This window comes from Haliaeetus albicilla, chromosome 14, assembly GCF_947461875.1.
Source record: "Haliaeetus albicilla chromosome 14, bHalAlb1.1, whole genome shotgun sequence".
In the NCBI taxonomy this organism is placed as follows: Eukaryota; Metazoa; Chordata; class Aves; order Accipitriformes; family Accipitridae; genus Haliaeetus; species Haliaeetus albicilla.
Genome location: NC_091496.1, coordinates 28769509 through 28792518, shown reverse-complemented (window position 1 = coordinate 28792518; position 23010 = coordinate 28769509). Strand labels below are relative to the sequence as shown.

Genomic DNA, 23010 nt, shown 5'->3' with positions numbered 1-23010 from the left:
AAAGAGAGGCCAAAAATCTGTCTTCATACCATTTATGTGAATAGATACATAAAACATTCTTTAACCTTTTGGGTTTGTATCGTTGAGTCACAATAGATGCATGAGAAAATTTACACTGCAAAACTTAATTATACTTTCATTCAGTGGCCCCTTAACCTTCTTGAACATGTTTTCCAAACTATTGCAAAGTCTGTCTGTGCACTGCATTTATCCAACGTCTAGCATTATGTTCTGTAATTTCTGTTTGGAGTTTTTCCTCTTCTTTATTGATTTCCCTAATAATAAAAATCTGTTAGCAGGGCCTGATACCCCTAATTGTTTCTGTATAATGTGATGAGCAAATACCTTATTTTGTTTCTTCCTTTTGATGATTAACTGCAGTAAGTGTCCTAGGGGCTTTTCCTATCCTTCCCGTCCTTACTGGCCCTTTTATATCCACCTGAGGCTTAATAGAGAAACTTTGGTTTGAAGGAGAAGAGCTTTCTCTGGCAATATAAGAGAAGAATGGCACAAAGTATCGAGTATTTTTTACACATAGCCCAATGATCAGACCAGTTCTGTAAGGGCTAACTGTAACTTCCAACAGTCCCTGTGATGTGAATGAGATGTGAAAGATTCCTCAAGGCAGAAACTGCCTTTTTCTTACTTTGCCTTTTCCAAGGATGACCACTAATTGCTGCATCACCTACTAATACAGGTTGGAAGTACTTGAATAATGATAATAAAATCCACTTTGTTCATAACTTTGTTATTCTTCTCAGTCCCTCTCCTGCTTCCAAAGCTGGCCTCCAAAACTCCCTTAGATCCACAGAAAGCACCTTCTTTCTTCATGTTTGTTCGAAACGTGCAGGGTGCATCAAGGATACAGTTTCAGTCTGGGACACCACCATGCTGTGGCAGGCTGTCGTGTCGCTTCGTCAGTGCTGTTGGTGAATTCCTAGCTGGCAGCCACAGCCTTTGGAGCACTGCAAGTGCACAACCAGGGTGAAGTGCCTGGAGCTAGCCAAGCCCTTCAGAAATGTTCCTTAAAGCCAAAAACAAGTTTTAAAAGATGAAAACTGCTCTGAGAGGCCAAGTGTTAAATCTAAGATGCCCAGCGAGTCCAGGAGTATCCTCAGTTCCTCCTCAGAGAACGGTGACCTGACTTACTGAAGATACAGGCACTCCTTTTAGCAGGTCTGAATTATTATAATTTATCAACACTGTTATCCAGTATTGGTATATCCGAAAAAGAGTATGAAGGAACAACTTTTAACTCTGTATTTAAAAGACATTTATGGATTTTGGTTCTCAAAATCCAGTATGAAATTTGTGGATGCCAAATGGCTCTACTTTGAAAGAACAAAAAAACCCAAGAAAAAACCATTGGCCGGACCTGATAAAAGTTAAGTAAGATGCAGAAAATTCAGATGAAATGTAGAAAATCAAAGTAGAAAACTTTCTTTAGTTTTAAATTCAAGGGTTTTTTTCCTTAAAAGATGTGGAAAGCAAAGCTATCCACTTACATGCATTGTTCCTTAATTAGTAAGGCACAAATGATAGAACTTGGCTAACTGTGGGAATTATGGGTTATATTACTTAATTTTTACTACTTTATAGTTATGAATTTAGCTTATTGTTTTAGCAGTTTGGACACCAGAGGTAATTTGTTAGGGATTTTAAACACTTTATGCATACTAAGCACTCTCCTTAAAATTGTGAGTATTATTCTGAACAAAAACTGTGCTTCAAGACTCAGATAAACATACTTATCAGCCAACTGGCAGAACTGGGCATAGCCCTATTCAAGGCTATTAATATTTATCATTAATCAGATAGTGAGTTATTAAAAATCTAGCCTTCCTATTTTTCCTGTATTTGTAATTTTTCCTTTTGGCTTTTGCTTCAGTTGTGACAAATTTTAAGGAAGTAAAAATACTTTGGAAGGAAAACCAGAGCAGAAAGAGTCTTCTGTGTGTTTTCATTCATTGCAGTTTTGGACAGAGGCAGCTGTGGTCATTGTCTTGAAATCTGACCAAAATGTGTATTATTCCCTTTTCCACAGAACATCTCTTGATATCTTTGATGAGACTTTAAATAATTTGATATGCTTTAGCTTTTTTGGTTCCCTTGGGAAAAACAGAGGAAAGAAGAGATCTACCAGAAAACAAAAGAATTCATGAAGATTAGTTTTCAGAATTTTTAGAATACAATCTTTTTATTTTCACTCTACTTTCTTCTAATGGTTACTTAACTTCTGTATATGACAGGCCAGACTCAAATAGTTTTCCAAACTGACTGTTTGCTGAACAACTCTATGATCCCAACTCCCTGTCTGGTTATTGAATTTGATCATGTCTCCAGCTCCCACAGCCATAAGATCCATATTGTTATACTCCAGTTAATATTTCTTTATTTCTCACAATGAAGTCTTTTTTTTTTTTTTTCTTTTTCCCTTTTTCTGTATGATGGGGTAAGAATTCTTACCTAAAAATGAAGCCCTGACTTACTCTACAAACTTCTATGTTTGGCATATTCTTTGGAAAATTGATCTAGCTGTGATTTTTTTCTTCAAGACGAGGTAGGTTCAAGCTCAGTCTCCTTAGCTACTTTATTTCAGGTACCTACTTCAGTATGGAGATCTTGCCTGATCTTGCCATTGAAACTGTTCCGTTGGCACTGTTGTGGCATTTCCGTATGTAGGTCTGATGGAGGCTTAGTGCCCTCAGGTAATACAGTTTGTATGGATCTTCCTTGTTTTCTTACTGACCCAGTACCCACAAATAGGAAGGAAGATTTCTGTGTTCACCTCTTCTCTATTTCTTATCTCTTTTCTGAACTGAACAGAAGTTAAAGGTCTTCCTGTCTGTCCTGCATGTTTAGTGTAGGTGTGACTGCAGGTTTGTCTCCTCATGTTCTTTTTTTCCCCACATTGCTGAAGATCTGTAGTATGGGTTAGAGCACCCCGTGCCTACTGATACTCCTCTGACCGCTGTGTGTTTCAAGATCTCGTGACAGAATAGATTGAAATGTGAGTTCTTGTGTTGAGTGAGCAGATTACAAGAGCTGGTGCTGTTAGCTCTCACCTGCCGTCTGAGACAAATTCCAGCTCTGTGAGTGCTTCTCCTTTCCCGTATTAAGAGGTAAAGTAAAAACTGAGCACTGTGATCACTGTTTTGAATTTGAACTGAACAGATTAAGGAAAAGATCCTTGCAAGAGTCTTGCCTAGAAGGTAGTAGCTAAGCACCCCAGCTCTGAGCACAAACAGGGCATGCTGAGACCCATGTCTCCCTTTCAGATTACAGCTCCAGTCTGCCTCTACGTGCTGCTAATTTCATAATACTCCAGGCAAAATACAACTGCAGGCAGAAGTTTGCAGAGCACTAGAGATCTTTTAAGTGCATTGGGTTGCCACTAGTCTCTAGTTTAACTCTCATTTTTTTCCACAGACCCTTGTTCATTTGTTAGTTCAACGTCTCACTCATTTTCAAAAATGAGTATGTAGGACTAAGTCACATATTACTTCTTACTAAATTTTCCTCATAGACAATTTGTGGGGTATAGATGAACTTCTGTTGAAAGATAAGGCTGCTAAAAATTTGCTTGTGTTTTTGTCGTTTCCTGTAGGCAAAACATTTTTTGCCTGGTAAGTATCATCATAGATTCTCCACTAAAATTTCCACTTACAGGTTACTGGGTTTGGAGCAGGAAATGTGAGGAGACATGAGTCTCTATTATTGGGACTTCAGATTAAGTTATCATAATCTCATTTTTTCTCTTAAGATCAGTCATTGTAAAACTTAACTTGAAATATTTCAGAACAGTGGGCAGTATTTAGCGATCAGTAACAGTGAATTGAGAGTGCAATCCTTGCAGCATAAACTAAGCAGTCAGACGTAACAGGGAATGTGATTTTCATAAATAACAAGATGTGTTCTGACTATAAAACTGGAAGCCAGAAACTTCTAGCTGTTACATTACCTTGCTGAGCAGCTATAAAGTTTAATATGTAATAATGTAAATAAGTAAACTTTAATTTAGGATGCAGTTAAGAGGTTGCAGAGATTCGTAGGTCCTCCCTTATTAGAATTGTCCCACATAGGTTTTTTAATAGCGAAAGCACTAGCTACTAACCAGGTTTCTTGCATAGCTTTGTATTTATACAGAATTTTGAAGCTCAAAATATTACACTACAGCTTTGTTTATTATTCCACCTACTGTCTCAGAGCACTGAGTTGTGCATTATGCGTCAAAACATGTTCTGTTCTTTTGGAGTTCTTAGGAAGGCAATACGATGTAATTCATTATGCCCCGAAGATAAACAGTACCTCTTGACCTTTTCAAGAAAAGTTGCAATATTTTCTTATTCCAGAATGTAATATCGTACCGAGCCGATATCAATGTGATAAGATAAATGTTTCCTTTTCTAATGTAAACCAGAGTGCACTACATTTATATAAAAGTCTTGGGGGATACCCAAAGCCTCCAGATAAAAAGGGGCAGCTTGGCTATTGTACGTCTGCATTTTTGAATTTTCAGTCTCAAAGCACAGAGGGCAAACTGCATCCAGTCTTGAAGACGATAGCCAGGATTTTCAGAAGTGAACAGATTTTCGTGTTGCCCAATTTAGGAGTCTCCTAAAGAATTTTCAAGCAAATTAAAAAGTATAGGATTTGTTTACCATTACCCCCCACCCCCACCAAAAAAAAAAAAAAAAGAAAACCAAACCTAAGACTGTAAACACTTTTCCTCTCAGTACTGGGATCTTTTGAGATGTCCTGGCTGAAGCACATGAGTCAGTGCTACACTGTGTATAGCTAACTTTCTTTTTACTATACTAAAAACTATTTCAGGAGGTGAAAGACTAACGAGGAGTATTTTTTTCTCTCATTTCTTTTTCTGCATTCTCTGCTGTTGCTCAGAGCACAGTTTCCTTTTCATCTCTTGGCTATTCTTTATTTAACCGTTACATTTCACAAGGCATGTTCCTGATTGATGAAGTCGGTTGTATGCAAATGTGGTCACCACTGTGGAGTGGGGCTCTGAACACAGCCCTGCCACCCGCTTCCAGTTTCCCTTCTGCCTGCAAGGCAATGTCCAGCTCCGAAGGAAAAAGTGCATTTTGCTTGATAGACTTTGCCCAAGTGTTAATGCCAAGTCCTAGTCTCTTCTTCCCTGGCAAATCTCCCTCCCAATGGACTCATTTACCTTAATATGTTAAATGGTTTTGTATGCCGGGCAGTACTCTGCTTTATATGTGGCATGTAAAAAACCTCTGTTATTCATGTATATTCTATTCACAGGAAAGTATGGCTTTAACTGCAGCTACTATTACATGTAAAATAACATGGTATATTTTAAAATCAGTTCATTATTAAAAAGGATTTACTTCTGTTACTGCATTTGGAACTTCATAGATATTCTGAACAGTAACTACTGTAAGCAAAATAATACTGTTACAGTATAAAGGAGTAACATCTTTCAACCCCTTCAGGTTAAAAGTAGGACTATTTTAAACATACCAATCACAGCATATAAATTAGATTCAACAGGGATTAAAATACAGGAGAAAATAATAGTAAAGAACAGAAGTAAGAAGAAGTGAAATACCATGAAATCAGTCTATTTTATGTACATATCTTGTTAACGCCATTTAGTTCTGGACTTTTTTTTTTGTTAATTTTTTAATTTATTTAGGCTTAAGCAAGAGTCTTAAAATCTAGGGACAACATTTGGAAACAGGAAAGATTAAGGTCTATATTAGGAAGCTAACTGAAAAGAACAAGTTTTGAGGGGAGATTTTAAGTTCTTGAGTGAAGCAAAAACATGAGGGAAGATGAGCCTGGCAATGTAGGTCAACGTAAGGAAACCCTTGGAGTCACGCAGGGAAGAAGATGACCATAAGCGGGAAAGGAAAGCTGACACATTAGGCAAAAAAAAAAAAGAAGATGAGGTTCTTTAGGGGTCAAGTTGACTAGGACTTTGAGAATAAAGAATTTGAATTTCATTTGAAAAGAAATCGTGTGTTCACCAGGGAACTAAGCAGAATGTATGAATTAGACATTCTTTATACTGAAAAAGAAATAATTGTAAGCTAATGAGTTTTGGAGGCAAAGAAGTTAGATTTTGTGGTAGCAGATGTGCAGTTGTGCATCTTATTTAGATACAGTTCTCTCTTCGGCCCCCAAATTTGTGACAGTTGTACGTATCTGCAGTAAAGACAGTCCAAAATTTTCTTCCAGCTAAAAGAAAATTTCTAGAATATGTATTTTATGTGTGTGTGTATATATATAAGTTTATGCAGTCTCTATCCCGTAGTAAAGGAGAGGAGCACGCTAAGGGAGAAACAGTATAAATGACTTGGCAGAGTGTTTACCACCCAGTCTGTAGCTTATCTCCTCACTCATCGTTGGGGATAGTTAAATGATCTATATCAAATTCGTTCTACAGCTGTCAGTACCTGCAAGCATATAAACAGATAGGTAAGATTTCTAGGAGGCAGATGCCCGCATTGCTAAAAGGACTGCTGTAATTGGCATAATCAGTACAAGAAATGGAGAGTGAATGAGCATGGAAACAGAATTACTATTCTACCCCTTGAAAGAAGGCAGTAACGGGCTACATTCATTTAGTTACTCGTGCAGCTGACTATGCTGAACTTCCCCTGAATATAGAAAAAGGGCATTTTAATCTCCAAAAGCATTCATCTGGCATCTTCCATTAACATTAAACACACACACACACACACACACACAAAAAGGGGGGGGGTGGTTGTTGTCCAGAAACATTTATATGTGGCTTGAGGATCCTACAAAAATTTTAACCGCTGGTGGAAGGTGCCCCATTCAGGTTCATCGTCTCTGCACATCCCGTTCTTGTGACTTGTGGCAGAATGGAGTTTGTCTGTGCCTTGAATTTCACTGTCACCCTGTGTTTCTTCCTTACTAGACTGAAGTGATTTAGATCTGTTTGAAATCTGTATACGGTTGGATATTGCTTGAAATGAGCTGCAGCGTGAGTAGACATGAGAGACTGACAGTTGAACACATACAGTAATCAGCAAGGGCAGGATTTAATTGCAGCTAATTTGTACTGGTTGAACACCTCTCTGTATAAAAAATATTTTATACTCAATTATATTTATAATGTTTTGGACAATCAACATATGGTAAAACTTAACAGTATAACCATTTAATCTAACACAGATTTGACCTGTCCCTTCTTTCTTTGCTTGTCAGAAGCTTTTGTGCCTTTCTATATGGAAAACAATTTAAGAAATGCAAGCCTGCATGCAGGACCAGATCTCTGTCTATCTTTGGTCCTACTAATTATTTGATTTTGAGTATGCATTAAAGGCCACCATGTGAAATGTTGAATTCCCTCTGTTCCCAAAACCTTATTTTTAGCTGAGAAATTCAGGAAACTTGCTGAAGCTGTATTACAGTGTGGGTGAATACATATGGCTTGTGACAGGTTAGATACAACACAATAATTTATGACTGTGTGAATGTACATTGCTGAATCCCCTTCTTTGTTCTCAAGTATAAATGCCCTTCTCCTTATCATTCATTTTCAGTTTTTGTAAAACTATATTGTTGAAGCTTTAGCTGTAATTATTTCATCGTCTGTAACACCTAGGAAAAAAACAAAACAAAACAAAACCAGAATTCTGCTATGCCAGAAATAGTATGGGTGAATATATTTGCAAAACTTAAAAAATATGTTCTAGGACAGAGATTACTTCTCAATAAAGAGTTGCAACGGAGGCTTTTGATTCTCAAAAATGCAGAAAAGTTAAGAAAACTTTTTCTGAAAAAAAATTAAATTCTGGAAGGCAAGAGCTGACATTGGTACTGCTTGCCCGTGGCAAAATTTCAGAAATTGCTGCTTCTAAGAATGATATCGATTCGTAGAGGTGAAAATTCCTGCAGCCATTGCTCTTAGGGTTTTTTGGAACTTTAGCTTTGTTGCAAAATGTCTACTTTGGAATACTGTTAATTCACAATGTAAATCAATTTAAATGGTGCTCATGAAGTATCTTGTCTTGCAATATGATGTAAAAGCTTGAGTGCATTCCATGTGTCCAAATTTCAAGGAATGGTGCCTATTAGGTCAGTGAAAGTGCTCACTTTGTAGTTACGGAGTCTGCCAATGCTTGTTATAATGGAGGGAGTATCTGTACTACTTTAACTGTGTCAGACTAGTCAAAGGAACACTTGCCTTGAAGATTAAGGAAGTCAGATTAAGTAAAATTAATTTATTTTCCTTAGTAGTGTAATCATCTCTAGTCACTAGAATATGTATTCTCAATGATACTGTGCTGGCCTGATTGTTGTACTCTGATTACTATATGAGTCTTCTTTAATGCCTTCTAGTCAGGAAGAAATTTAATCTCTCTTCAACATTACTTCCATTGTTTTTATTTTGGTGTTATTCAATTGTGATTCTCTTTACACTTGTAAAAAATTTTTTAAAATTCTCTTTATTTTATAGTGTTAGTCCATGTACTCTTTCTGTGATTCACCTTTTCTCTGTGTCTTTTCAGCAATGAAGAAATAATTCAGGTATTCTTTGTAAAGGCACAAAGCCTCTAGCCAGAATCTTCCCAAATTTTGATGCAGAAAAATATAAAGAAAGATATCAGGGACTGTTAAATTATTTTTTAAAGAAATTTCTAGGCCTTTTCATTTTCACAGTATCCTTCAAATAAAAAAAATTTTAAAAAAATAATAATTCAGAAAAATCCTTAGTTCTTGGCCTTTTTACTCTGTTCACTTGTCTCTGTGCAAATCACAGTGCAAAGCCAGCGGTGACACCTCAAAGCCTTTGCAGTGTTCCCTACCCTCTGGTTGCCAGAGTCCAAGCCAAGTTTGCTGAAGAGCCTGCTTGCTCCTTTACCAGAGCAGAGAGTTCAGTGCCAGCATTGAGAGCTGGAGCACTCTTGGAGCTGGTGACTAACCTGAGCTCTGAAAATTACTTTCTCTGCAGACTTTGTCAAATTATATAACTCTGAATTCTCAGTCTTAAGTGCCTAAACATGGAGATGAAAAATACCATCAACCTTATTAGAATTTACAGAAATGATAATACAGTACTATTTTTGTGGATTTGATTGATGGGAACTCTGGAAACAGATGCTTTGCAGTCAAATCTGTTTTTCTCCCCTTGCTTCTTTGATTAAAAAAAAAAAAGGCTTTTCATAAAACAGCAGCTTGTTTTTTTTTCTGACAATTTTTTAAAATTGTCAGAATTTTGACTTCAGAAGTAAAACTCACCCCAGATGCATAAGGTGTCCATATAGAACTGGTACTTAAAACTCGTCGGCAGACACACCATGGGATGTTGTTGGAAGTTCCTGCTGCAACAGTTTGGAATGAAATGAATCTTATCCCCACTCACCCTCCCCTGCCCCCCGAAGGAGTGTTTATTGCTGTTGTTTCTGACAATGATTTGTTTTTCCAACCTGCTGAGCTATGAAATCAGGGTCCTTTGAAACTCTCCCAAGCCATCCCAAAATCTCATCCTGGCTGCTTCAGCTGAGAGAGGCTCTAAAACAATGTATGGCTCAATTGTTTCGAGCACATAGGCATGATCTGCACTAGTAAATTGAACGTACAGTTCCTGGATGCTAAACTGGGCAGCTGACACAGAGTGCAACACGCCTGAGCTAATAAGCATTTAAGTCCCTCAAATTGGGATGACTGCATCCAATTCCCTAGTGAGACTGGTCCTTGGAAAAGTCTGACTGCAGAGCTCTGATGGGGCATTGCTGGGGAGAGTACGGGTCAGCACAGGTCAAAAAGCGTGCCAGGAGCTGTGCTCATGGCTTGCCGGTGTGGAAAATCACATTCTCAGGTGGTCTCCAGTTTATCAGTGTAGATGAAGCCTGAGAGCGTTGGTAAAAGTGATATTGTCATACCCTTTTCAGTAGTACAGTCCCTATATTGTTTTGTAACTGCAAACATGAAAGTGCTTGTAGTGTTCATGTCTTAGTGATATTAATGAACCTGGGGATTGCTGGAGAAGAGGGTGAGAACCTCTGACATTCATCTAAAATCAAAGACTCTTTCACCTGCTGGCCACAGCTCTGCCTTCAGGTAGCAACATAAGCCTTATGCCATAAACTGTGCTCTAGAAAGTAGTTCAAAGCCATCCCAAAGTCCTGACATAAAATGGTTTCTTTCCCATTTTTTTTCTTCAGTCCACTGTCCTATGGCACAAGAAGAGCCCTGGGAATTGCACTAGACTAACAGATCTCATCCAGAAGGCTTTCTCATAAAAGGCAAGGCCTTTTGACTAAAAATGCTGTAATACTGTGATGTCTGTCATTTTTTTTTCTCCCAAATCTCAGAGCTGGAATTATCTACGTTTTGTCCTGCAAAATAAAAAATCCATCTCTAATAGGTAGAACAAAACTTTTAAAATAACAGCTAAGGTAAAATTTACTATACATTGTAACACTATGATAGTATGAAAATATCTAGTCAGGAATAGATCCGTGTTTTGTGTGATACTTGCAATTCATTGTATGAAGAAATGATGATCTAGGAAGAAAATGTAGATGAGCATTCGCAGATAAGATGCACTGCCTCCTGCCTAGTCAGTTAAAATAAAAGGCAATATTAGAAGCAATAAAGTAGTATCAGATCATTGCACACCTATAGTTAAAAAAAGAAAGGGCTTCATATGTTTACTGTTTTTTTGTAGTCCCATGTCTACCTACTGACATTTGTAAAATGAACACTGTGTGTTGAAAGCAGCACGTAAAATGATGATGAACTTAGAACTAGAAGTTAGTTTATTATTCTTGTATTACATGGCACCATAAATAGATTGGTATACTAAAAATATTGCCAGTATCATACCTAGATGAAGTACACTTGTATGACATAAAAGATTCTGCTCTGTAGCTTATACAGTTACTAAATTTTGAAAGCCCTCTATCTGTCCTTGAAAAGCCTTGCTTCCCTTTTCAGTCTCTGAACCTATGGTTACATGGGAGTATTCGAGGACTAGGAACTGTTGTTAACAAAATATTTCATAAAATACTGAAATGAAACCAGAGGACAAAATGCAGTATTTGTTGAAAAAGTTGGCAATCCATATGTAAGTTTAATTACCAGTAAATTGTAGAAGGTGAAAGACTGCAGCAAGTTTGAAAGTTCTGCTGGTCATTGGTCAGAGAAGAGTCTATCATGTTGTAAAACTACCTGGAAGTGCAAGTACCTGCATACGGCAAGAAAGTCTTGACTGAAAAAGAGGTTAAGGTTTGAGGGGATGAGTGTAAGTATCCAGGTTATTTAGATAATTTTTGGTTTGTATTTTTCAGGAAAGAAACTGTAACATTTCTAACTAGGGCATGTGTGTGAAAAGGCTGCAGAAGCGTAGTGTTTCTTTAATCCATACAATGCTGTCTCACACCTTGATGGTACCTCTGTGGATTTATTTAAATAATTCAAAACGCCAATTTGATTAACAGTCTGCCATTTTCAAAACTGACTGTAAAAATACTGCAAAAAAAACTGCATGAGAAATTTCCTGCATGGATAGATACTGGGTTTGGTTTAAGAATGATTTTTAGATGAAGTGTGAGACTGGGCTCTTCTATTACTTTTTTCCCCGCCACGTACAGCAGCGATGTTGTGAGGGCTGGTGAAGAGCCGGCCCTTCCCCTCTGGAGTCTGCTCTCCTGGGCGGGGGCAGGTTGCACAGGCAGAGCAAGGGAGGAGGAAGCATCTCAATAATACGTTTTTACATATAAGTACGCAAGTGCGGACATACGTATTTATTTTTAATGAATTAGTACAAAGTGTGCTGTGAGGGAAATAAAGCCCTCATCTGCTCTTCTTTCATAGACACCTTGGAGACAATGAGGGTGAAGGTATTTGAGGGAAGGAAGGGCGTTGGTGATGACTTGATGCCTCACGTAAAGCAATCTCTGGGAGGAGTCCAGAATTTTTGAGAGAAGTCACAAAGGTAGAGCAATTGTTACAGATTGATGAGGTTTAAAATGTTACAAGAAGAAAAAAGGAGGTATTCTAGAAAGGAGAATCTGGAAAATACTTCAAGGACATGAAATCCGAACTATGTGTGATGTGTAAAGAGAGTGTCTTTAGAGGAGAAGACTAGTAACTGAGTTTTGACTGTATTAAGTTGATGACAAGACATGATAGAGAACTGATAAAATACAAGCTGAAATTCAGGGTTTGATTTGTATAAAGTAAGAGTAGTTAAAAGGATAAAAGGAGTAAAATTTATATCTAAACTTCATTTCCAGCCTATTTTGATCATGTGCCTAGGTTGCCAGTGCGTCTTTTTATGTGCATGCTAGTGATAGTGATTATGCAATGTATGCTACATGGTTCAGAGGAAATTTGTACAGTCTGATGCCAGAAGAGACTTTAACTGATGTGGCGTATTACATATGTTTGGCACTAACATAACTGGGTGTGTCTGCTTTTACAAATGCATCTAAAGATGATAATGCCTCTAAGCATATTTGTTACTATAATTCCTTGATTAGCTTGCTGTTTAGGAAGATTACTGTAGATGCCAAGGCAATATAATAAGGATCATTTTTTCCTGGGCAAACTCGAAGGATTGTGATTGGAACATCTGCCTTTTAATTCAAATGCCTAACCTGTTGCATTGCTCATGTATACTACTTGGGAATTCCTTGTGCAGTTGCTATCATTTCTCCAGCACCTAAACGCCCTGGGAATTGCAAAATGTCTCACTATTCCTCTTCTGCAAAACATTTTTACTAGCTTCAGGTCTTTTCTTTTTCATCCCTGCAAGTTTCTAATCATAAAGAATATACTCCCTACCAGGTCTCCTCACAAGGGCTGAAACTAGGATGAGGAGCCTGAGGACATTTGCCTGTCTGTCTTCACTTGCATTTTAGCTTAAAATTAAAGCTCTTTGTCATTTTCACTTTTTTTATAATCTTCACTCTTAAAAGTCCCCAAAGTGGAGAATTCTTTCTCAGTAGCTCTGTCTACACGGACTGCTAAGGCTACACTTCAAAACATACAACTCATTTGCCAGCTACAGCAATAACCTGAAGATTGGGATTCTTCAGAGGCAGAGGTCTGCATGTTGGATCATGCCTGCTAGATCATCACAAAATGCACCAAAAGAGTTAAAAGGTAGAAAAGCAGCCTGAGAGGAAAGCTGCAATTGTAGTAATTCAGGCAGGCCAGAGTAGACTGCAAGTGCAGATAGCTCTTTCAGAGAGATGCAGCGCTAACCAGTGCTACTTTTGTTGGGTTCTCCATAGTGTATAAGCATTTCCTTCAAGAAAAAAAGGTATTTAGTGTTATGTCTGTGAATGCATGTGTTACTATGCACATATATACATATAAATTAATTTGTGATCATGGTACAGAGGTTGCTCCAGAGCCTCACAGTCCGCACTTAGTAGCAGGTTTTAATGCTTCAAAATTATTCCAAGGAGTTTAGATCAGGCCTTGTATTATCAGCACACTTAGAACTGTTGCCGAATGCCACCAATGATAAGTCTAGTGTCTAGAAAATGGGCTGTTTATTTGCATAATTTACTTCCGATCTCATATCCGTGTTTTTACTGGTTTTTCTTTTTTTAAACTCCAGACAGGACAGCACTTCTCTCTCCAAAAGAAGGTTTATCAAAAACCTTGAAAAAATACAAATAAAATGGCTATTATTGTATCATCTATTTACATTCATGTTTGTTGTTTCTTCCCCTAATTATTCTTGTACTGAAGGTGTACCAGGAGCTCTTTATGCTGACTAAAGTTTTAAGAAGCATTACAAAAATATCTGTAAGAAAAAAAATAACAGACTCAGTAGGATTTCAGTTGAGCTGATTTAGCTTTAGCAATAACCATGTAGTGACTTTTGATCAAATTATTTCATTAAGAACATGACTGAAATCAGGTTATCAAAGATACTTTGTAAGTTTTGTTATTGTAGCTTTAGGTTTAAACTCACAATAAATTATAATAATGAGTCAGTTTGCTTTTGCGGGGGTTTTTTGTTTGTTTGTTTGGGGTTTTTTTTGTGGAGATGTGTGACTTAAGTTGATCAAGCTGTGCTTCAAACACTCATTCTTGCCTTGTTTTTCTCTCCTCTTCCTAGCAGTCCACTTCAGCCAGGCCTCTATTGTTTATAGTAAGAATTGTAATACCAAGAAAATCTTGTTTCCTGCTACTGTTGTGCCCATACTTGGTGGTGAGGACACAAGAATCCTGCCCAGATGGCTCTGACTGCAATTAGGGCACAGAGCGCTTAATGCTAAGCCATCTCCTGTTCTGTATAAACTATTTCTCTGTTGAGTCCAAAATTTCAAGGATAGTCTCATAAACACAAATGTGGTCATGTAAGGTCGGAAAATTCCAAAGAGCAAGTCTGTATGCTCAGCTCTTACTGATCCTCTGCTCTTAACTCACCATAGAAACAAACCATGCTGAAGCTTCATGATACTCAGTTTATGAGAACATGGTGTTATTTGAAATGTAGCAAGGTGTTAGGCATCACAGTAATCCGAACTTGGCATGCTTTCACAGGAACCACACAATCAAATAAAATAGGGCTGGAAGACGCTTGTAAAGGTCTTCTGTGTCCCAGAGCAGAATCATTGCTCTTAACTGTTCCTGAAGATGCTTCTTAAACAGGTCCAGTGACAAGGATTTTGCAGTCTCTGCACAATTTATTGTACTCCTCCACTATCCCTACCATTGGAAAGTTTCTTCTTAAATTTAATTAAATCTCCCTGGATTCAGTTTAAGGCCATTCTTGCTTGCCCTACCCATGGAATACAATTAATTCGTTCTGTGCAGAAACTTGCTGAAGACTGCTATTGCTTTAGGGTTTTTTCTTCTGTTTTTATGATCAGACTTCTGCTATCCCATAGGTTGGATTTTCTCATCGTGATCATTATTACTGCTTTTCTCTGGTCACTGGTCAAATGGTCCACCTCTTTGAAACATTGTGCCCCAAGCTGGGTACAGTTTGCTATTTGAGTCTTCAGAAAGTTGAATAAAGTGGAAGAAATACCAGTTTTGTATATGACACCTATTTTTATGTCCCAGTTTGCCTTTATCATAATAACATGACAGTATTGATTTATGTCTTTAATACATGTTTTTCATCATAGATATATATATATAAAATGTGAGGTTTCTTTAAATTATGTCCTTGTAAGAACTGAATGTCAATGATTAGATCTATTAAAAATATTTTAAAAGAAACTTTAAATTTATAATATTTAATGTGAAACCCAGCTGTGAACTTTGTTCTTCTCCACTGATTATCAATTGGATATTTCAGTAATGGCTGTTGTGCCTTCCTCCCATACAGCAAAAGCCCGATATGACCATCTTGATAATATTTCCTTCTGTAGTTGCAATCTCACTCATGTCTCTGGATATGGATTTGTAAGAGCAGTGGTAAATCAAATCAGTTGATTAGGAGCCCTTTCAATCAGTAACTCTTCAATAAATATGTAATTCCTCACATTTTGATTGGCTGAGAGAGTTTGATTCATATAATTACTGTAACTTTATTTGTAATTATTTTGGTACCAGGTAGATCCATATTGTTTGACAGATAGCTTTGTTTTCTAGCTTACAGGGTATCGGGATGCGGAATCTGTGCTTATGATCCTTTGTGTCAGCACTCCTTTACCAGTCACTGTGCACAATGTTATTTAACTGAAAATAAATTGTAAAGATAGAGGTATTTATTTCTGCTTTCTAAATGGCTGAGGCTATTCTAGGGTAAATACTGTTTTGGCATTTGTTCTTCACATGTTATTTGACCTCTCTGTATTACTTAACAAAACTAATCAGTCCTCACATCTGTCCTCTCAAATTTTAGGTTCTATTCTAGGAGGAATCTTGCTGTTGGCCAGAACAAAATGTTTGAGTGCTTGTTTCCTTTTGTTTTATATCTGCCTCACCTTTTGGTTTAGTTTATATCCTAATGGTGATTTCTGTTAATCATTTGCTTAATTATGTCTGTGCTGATTTCATTGTCTTTAATTTCTAAATTTCCATTTCAGATTTCTATCAGTTAAAACTGCTGCCTTCTAACAGCCTAACGTTATAATGCTTCCCTTGATACTCTGTTTCTTTCTCCTCCCACATTTGCTCTGCATTTTGATTTTAGTACAAATGGGACCACTCTTGCTTTAATTTGCATCAGTTTCTTTCCTATTTATAAATTGTCAAACCATCTATTATTCTACCTAAGCCAACACTACTTTGTTTGAGACTGCTTTAATTGAAAGTAAGCTTCACAGCCAATAAGTGAATGTCTACAATGGACAGACTTGAAAGAAGGTCTTCTTTTTAACCAACTCCTTTCAAATCAAGGATGCATGCACATTTGTACCATATATACATAAGATTATATAAATATAATAATTTTAAGGATCTTTTGTATTTCTGCATCCACACATGGGATAGCTGTATTGATTGTTCTTCTTTTCCCTGCATGCTTAAACAGCTTTTACGTAACTGCTAGCTGATTTTCATGTGGAATAGTTCATACCAGTTTTCATGTGGAAAACTGGTGCATGCTGCTAGTGCCACATTCTGTTCATGTAAAACTAAGAGATCAGCTCTTCTGTTTAGCTATTACATGTGCCAGTTTTCTAAAAATAACGCCACATGGAAGAAAATAGCAGTGGCAGGACATTTGTGAGCGTGTGGTGTTGGTATTTGATGTGTGCACTGGTTTTGTTTTCATTTCATTAATTCAATTAGTCACTGCGTAATATAAGTAGTAGGAATGAAGTAGGGTAGATTGCCTGCTCCTGTGTTTACCAAAGGAAAGTTAAGTTCGGGCATGTGGGGTGAAAGAAAGGAGATTGGATTGTCAGGTTGGAGCAGAAGTTTGGTGCTGTGGGCCCCCATCTCTCCTAACCCTTGACATCTGGATTCTTACGGTGGTCCAAGCTTTAGAGACGGCATTTGGGTTTGCTGTCATGGACCACATTATGTGTGGTCTGACGTGTAGCCCTAATGACCAATGCAGATTGATGTCTACAGGGAAGAGCCCCACTAGTGCCACCAGGAGTTGAAGCCAGCCACTGTTATGGGTGTTTTGTCTCTTTTGGTCAGCCAAATAATGGGCAGGAAAAATGAAACAGTTGTTTTCGAAACAGTGTTTAGTATCTGTTAAATTGGGTTATATAAGGAGAAGCTAAACTTGCTTTATAAAATGAAATATGTTAGCTGCTAAGTTATTAGTGCCCTGTATTTATTTAGCATCCTTCACATGGGGAAAAAGTAAGACACTAAACAAAAAAAAAAAAATTGCCAAAACAATTAGAGTGAAAAAATCTGGTAATTAACTATTATTTTTCACAAAACTAGTCTAATTACGAATCAGTCATGGTAAAATGAAAGGTCAATAACTACAGATGCATAATTTCTCTCTGATAGATTGCTGTTTGAAAATAGGTTTATGACAATTATGTGATTAATTTCCTTTTATTAAACAGCATTATGAGACTTCATGTTGCATTCATCAGTTTATTACTGTTACTTTTTCTCTTCAGTTGCAAATTAATCCTGGATAACATCAGGGCAGAACAGAAGTTCAGGTAGATTGAGGATCTCTTCTTCTAGTGTTGTTTGTATTGCAGTGAAGACCACAAATCTAAATCAAAATCCGAGCCTCAGTATGCTGAAACTGGCAGTGTCATCCTAAGAAAACAAAACAAAAAAACACCCCAAAACCAACCAACCAACCAACTAAAAAAAAAAAAAAAAAAAAGACACAACGAGGTGCTTTTAGTCAAAGGAAATGAGGGTGAGATCCAGTGAAATTCTTACATTTCCAAGGTGAGGTACATGAGAAATGTAAGTATATAAGTTAAAGTGTGATCCAGAGCGGCTTTCCCCACTTGCCACCTAACCCTCAAAGTGCTCTGCCTTTTTATCTTGAAATTCCCCAGACACAAAGAGTTGCTGTCCTGGCCAAACACAGAATTTCCCCAGCCTTGGAAAAGCTGAGCAGCCGGGGCATCCAGGAACCAGGCATTCATTTGCACGAATTCCTGTAGTGTCAATACAGTAAATGTTTTCAAGCATATTCAGTGTTTGCTTAATCACACCCTGTAGGGTTGGGCTCCGTACAGCGCTCAGTGGCCGCCACCACCTTCTGGGAAACAGTTGAAGAAAGTCAGTTGTATTCTGTCTTCCCATGCAGCAGCCTGGTGGTGGGAGTACTTGGGATGGTAATACAACGTCCAAGGCTATTGCCTCTCCTTCTTGCGCATAATTCAGTTTCAAACATGTTAGTCTTTTGCAGGTTTGTGTTCTACTACTAGGCAAGGCTGCAGGGCACCCTGCAGTTCAGCTGCTGCAATTGCGCACATTGCACATCAGGGCTGTCTGCAGCTGCTAATCTAGATGCAGGTGACAGACAAATCTTTTTTGTTTGAGTATTTGCGTACTTTGATGTTGGGTTAATTGAAATCCTTCTTAGTGACCATCTAGATTTCTTAGATAATCTTTTCCTTGAGGTGGGTGCCAACAGCCTTAGCTATCACCTGGTGCTTCATTTCTCCTTCTGTAGGAAAACACTGTAATAATTGTTCAGTCTACTGCTCCTAGGTGAAAACAGGCTGGTTATGTGGCTTGGATTTTAGTTACGTACAGGATTTCCTTGACTTCTTGGTCTCTCCAGTGTGGCACATTTGTCCCCAGCCGACAGGTTTTATCTTCTTTGCGTAGCTTAGAGAAAAACTGTTGTTCACTAAGGAAAATGAGCTTGTCTCAGGGTGCATGGGAGTTTGCTTTTCCTGTCAAGTCTCCTGGAGAGTCTGCTGTTGGAAAGGAGTTGGATCATCTTAAATTCAAGATTCTTTGAATAGCGCTAAATGCTTTGCTACTCCATTTGGAAAGATTATAAGCTGCCGTGCTGACTGGCTGTGATATTCATTAGAGAACTTTCTGGGAAAATACAGTCAGCGAGAGACAAAGGTTTAGCAGTATCATTTGAATGCTATTAGGGAGCGTTGAACAGCGTTGTCTTTCTGTCACCATGTTTCAAGGATCTCGTACAACTGTGGATAATTCTGGGCTTCTTGTTCAGAGCCAGCTGGAGAATGGGCCCGCAGCAGGGTGTAAGGGGACAGAGGTTCTCCTGAAGTGGTTTTTATAATAAATGTAGCTGTGGAATCATTTGGCTAACTTGTTATTCAACCAGTGCAGAGCAGTCTTTGGCCTTAAATCCAGCTTAGCATGTTGATATGTTTCTGTTGCATAGTGCTACCAGCGAGATGACTCTTGTTTGACATATTCAGCCATTTGGAAACTTATTTTATGTTCAGAAACTTATTTTACGTTCAGCAGGAATGTTAGAGTATGCAGTCATTGGAAAAAATAAAATAGGGATTTGGAGTTAGAAAAAGGAAAGAATCTGGTTGTCTTCTGGCAAGTTTTTTGGTTCTGGTTATCTGCAAAGTATACACCTCTTGTCAGTATAAATAGGGAGTGCCTGTATAAACATTCTTGTTTCGCCTGTTCCACATAATAGTTTCTTGTATCATATTTCTTTTGACCTCGCTATCTGAAACCAATTACAGGAGATCCATTTGGGCTGCATCTATTTTCATAAGAAGCCCAGGCAGCAGTGTTTTTCTCAGAGATGAATATCAACATCAAATATGCTTCTGAGTGCTTTGTTATTTATGTTTCAGAGAGATTTTGTAGCCTTCAGCTCTCAAGAATGTGTCACGCTGTGCTGTTTATACATTGACGATATTAATGGGCGTAGATGTCATTTTTCATTTTAACGTCTCAAATGCAACAGGCTGATAGGTTAAACATTCCTGGTTTTAAAGGAAAGATATGAGTGACATCTGTTTCCTAAAAATATACATATATTTACTTTTTAAAACCCAAAGTAACAAGTTTACCATCTTTTAGTGACGGCTTTCACTTTATTAAAAAGGTAAAACTTTAAAAATTATTTTAAGGCATGTTTAAATTAAATACAAGGGTTTGGAATAAAAATTAAGGCAAGTTGTATCTCGTAGTATTATCACCAACAAATCGCAAAATCTGCCGCGATTTATCAACTTTAATAGGGTGAGTTATATGCAATTAATTTCATTTTTGTTCTGCTTACGTTTTAGCTATGCCAAAGCTGCACAGTAAATATTAAGAAGTAGTGTTCCCAATAAATATTTTACTAGAAGACACAGTGAGTTCTGGAAACCATATGCCCAAATTTCCTGCTTATACAGCCATTACTTAAAGCGTTGTAATGATTTGCATTTGCATTATTAAAATAATTTCTAATCCCCAGTTCTTTTTATTGTTTTTGTCTACATTGACTTTTTTGTATAGTTTTACTAATTTAGATAACTTAATTAAGGAAAAGTGCTTACTAAATTTGAAACAAATGTGATTGGAAACTAGATACGATTTTGACTGCCTTAGAATCCATTCTTGCTGCTGTTAACTTGAGGTAGGACTCAACATAGTTTTGATCTGCCAGATTTTTAAACGTCTATTAGTTTGTCTTCATTGAACTGTTTTTAGACCACGAGTTATGACCAAATTAGTTCACAGAAATTTATAAATGATATGTGGGATGTGGGTTTACTTGAAGTGTACATGTTAAACTATGTATTTTGAAAGACACTTTCAAGTTGTCAATTTGTTTTGCAAAGATTTAATAGCAGCAAATGAATTGGTAGAACTGAATGTTTTATAGTCTCATAATCTTCACTTACGAATAATGTCAGTAATAATCCTTTGAAATTAACAGGGTGTTTCTGGGAGGTTGTTTACTGAGTAGCAAAATCTGAAGTTAAGCAGCACACTGGGAGGAAAAAGTACCATATGACAACTGCTATAAGAACAAAGGCTGACAGTGATTTCTCCTTATGAGTTTTAAATCATCTCTGATCTCTTGAAATTGTTTTCTGTTCTTCTTCTATCTCCTGTGTTTACAATAATCTAAACTGCCACAATAAGATCACTGAAGTATTCAGGTAGTCATCACTTATAAGACATTCTGTATTAAAAGATAAGCCTTTACTCCTTTAAAGATATCCCAACCAGCACATATGAATCAAAATAGTTTAAGTAGTAGAGCCTTTTATGCAAACATATCCTGTTGTGCTGCCTTGCTTTTTCATAAAGTGTGATGCTTTTTGTAGTTAGCGGTAGGAAGTCATGCGTTCTTAGGCTGATTCCACGGGAGTATGCTAGCCACAATTTGAAATTACACTGCCTAGCTTAAATCTAAGCTGCAGCATGCTATAATTCTCTAATTTTCAAGTACTGTAAATGTACAGCTTTACCAGATGCTTGCTTGCTTGTTTTATTGTATTGACGTGAAATGACTTTGCAGCTAAGGAAGATTAGGACACTGAAACAACTTGCCAAGCGTTCCAGTTATTTGCAAGTATACATCAGCATTATATCATTACAATTTCTTTTCCCGATAAAGGCCGTGTAATGCATTTTCTGCGACCGCCACAAATAAAAAATAATTATCTTTATATTTTTTCCCGTTTTCTGTAACTCCAGATCTCTTCTCTGGTTCGTGTATCACCCCGAGTGGTGAGGTCGGTTTTCCTGTACAGTCTCCCATGAGTTCAGGAGTGCAGCAGTTCTCTCGCTTCCATTCAAGTTTCCTTTTCGGAGAGGTCTAAAGATTGGGAAGGATTATGAATTCGCCATAGATCTTCTGTTTAAGCGGTTAATGCACGTTTTGTGCTTAAACCACTGCAAGATGTTGGGACCAAATCCTGGTGCCCCTGAAATCAACAGATATATTTATCTCTGATCTCAGACAGAGCAGGATTGTCCTTTAGGATCTGCTGAAGAACTGTGAGTGCAGAAGAGATTATGCTATTCACATAGGAAACGGGGCATCCAGTGGTTCCTTGGTAACAAAATATTTCAAGTGCAGTTTGAAATATGTTAACTTCTATTTATTTTTGGCGGAGAGAAGCTAGTTCTGTGCGTCTCGTTGCTTAGGTTCAGAGGAATGTATAGTCTTTGTAAAGCTGACCTGTAATTACTTGAGAATTTGATGAAACAATACGGGGATTGTTGTGGGAATGTCTCCAAATGTTAAAAGTCTGCTCTGCAAACTTTGTACCAGAGCCTTCTATGGGGAGACGAATCAATGTTGTTAGGAGATGGTGCTAGTGCATTCAGTTTGTTTACTTTGGTTTTCTATGTCTGCCTGCCTTCTCAGAAAACTTGCTTGGAGCCAGACTGTAGCAGCCCTCTCTCTGTCTTTTCATAATTGATCAGGGGATGACTGCCTTCCCTGAGGGTTAAGACGTGGCAACTTTTTCTGTTTGCTCAGCATCTCAATGCAGTAGTTCAAACATTGTTCACACCAGCTGGCAGTGTAATGCCATATGCACATCTTGTCAAAGCAACTGTTGTCATGGATACTAGAAACTATCTTAAAAACCAGCTCATTTGAGTCTAATCAAAATTGTACCTTTCTTTATCAGTTGAGAATCTTTATTATTTTAGGGAACATTGATCAAATGGCATTTATTGCAGTATATTCCATCTACAGTATGTTTTAATAACGTAGATAGTAGTGCGATGTATTTTAAAGCTGTAACTGCTATTTACTGGGCTGATTTTTTAAGGGCGGGGGGAAAGAGTTCTCCAGGTAGTTTCAGTGGAAATGTTTGGAATTGTGGTTTTTTCATTTCTTAATAAATACCACTTTATAACACTTGGCAGTTTAAAAATAATTTTAATGGTAAAAATAATTTAGATTTGCCTTCTTTGGGTAAGAGGAATGTTTGTTTACATTTCATATGTTTAACTGTATTTTGCTGAGTTGGAATGAAAACATAAAATAAATGAAAACATTTCTATTTTGATTGGGATACTGTCATCCCCGAGCCTGATCTGGTTGGTTGAGTAGTAATTTCTTTGTTCTCTGATTTTCCTAAGAATGCAAATGAAAACCACTCATTTTTATTTGGCATTAAAACTGCACTTTTTTTTTTTTTTGTCAAAGGAGAGGTTTCTCCTTGAATTGTAAGT

General features: G+C 37.4%; 1 protein-coding gene across 8 annotated transcripts in view; it reads left to right on the top strand.

Annotated features, from left to right (window-relative positions):
• FOXP2 (forkhead box P2) overlaps positions 1-23010 on the top strand; it is a 435423-nt gene that overhangs the window by 285387 nt on the left and 127026 nt on the right. The window lies entirely within an intron of this gene.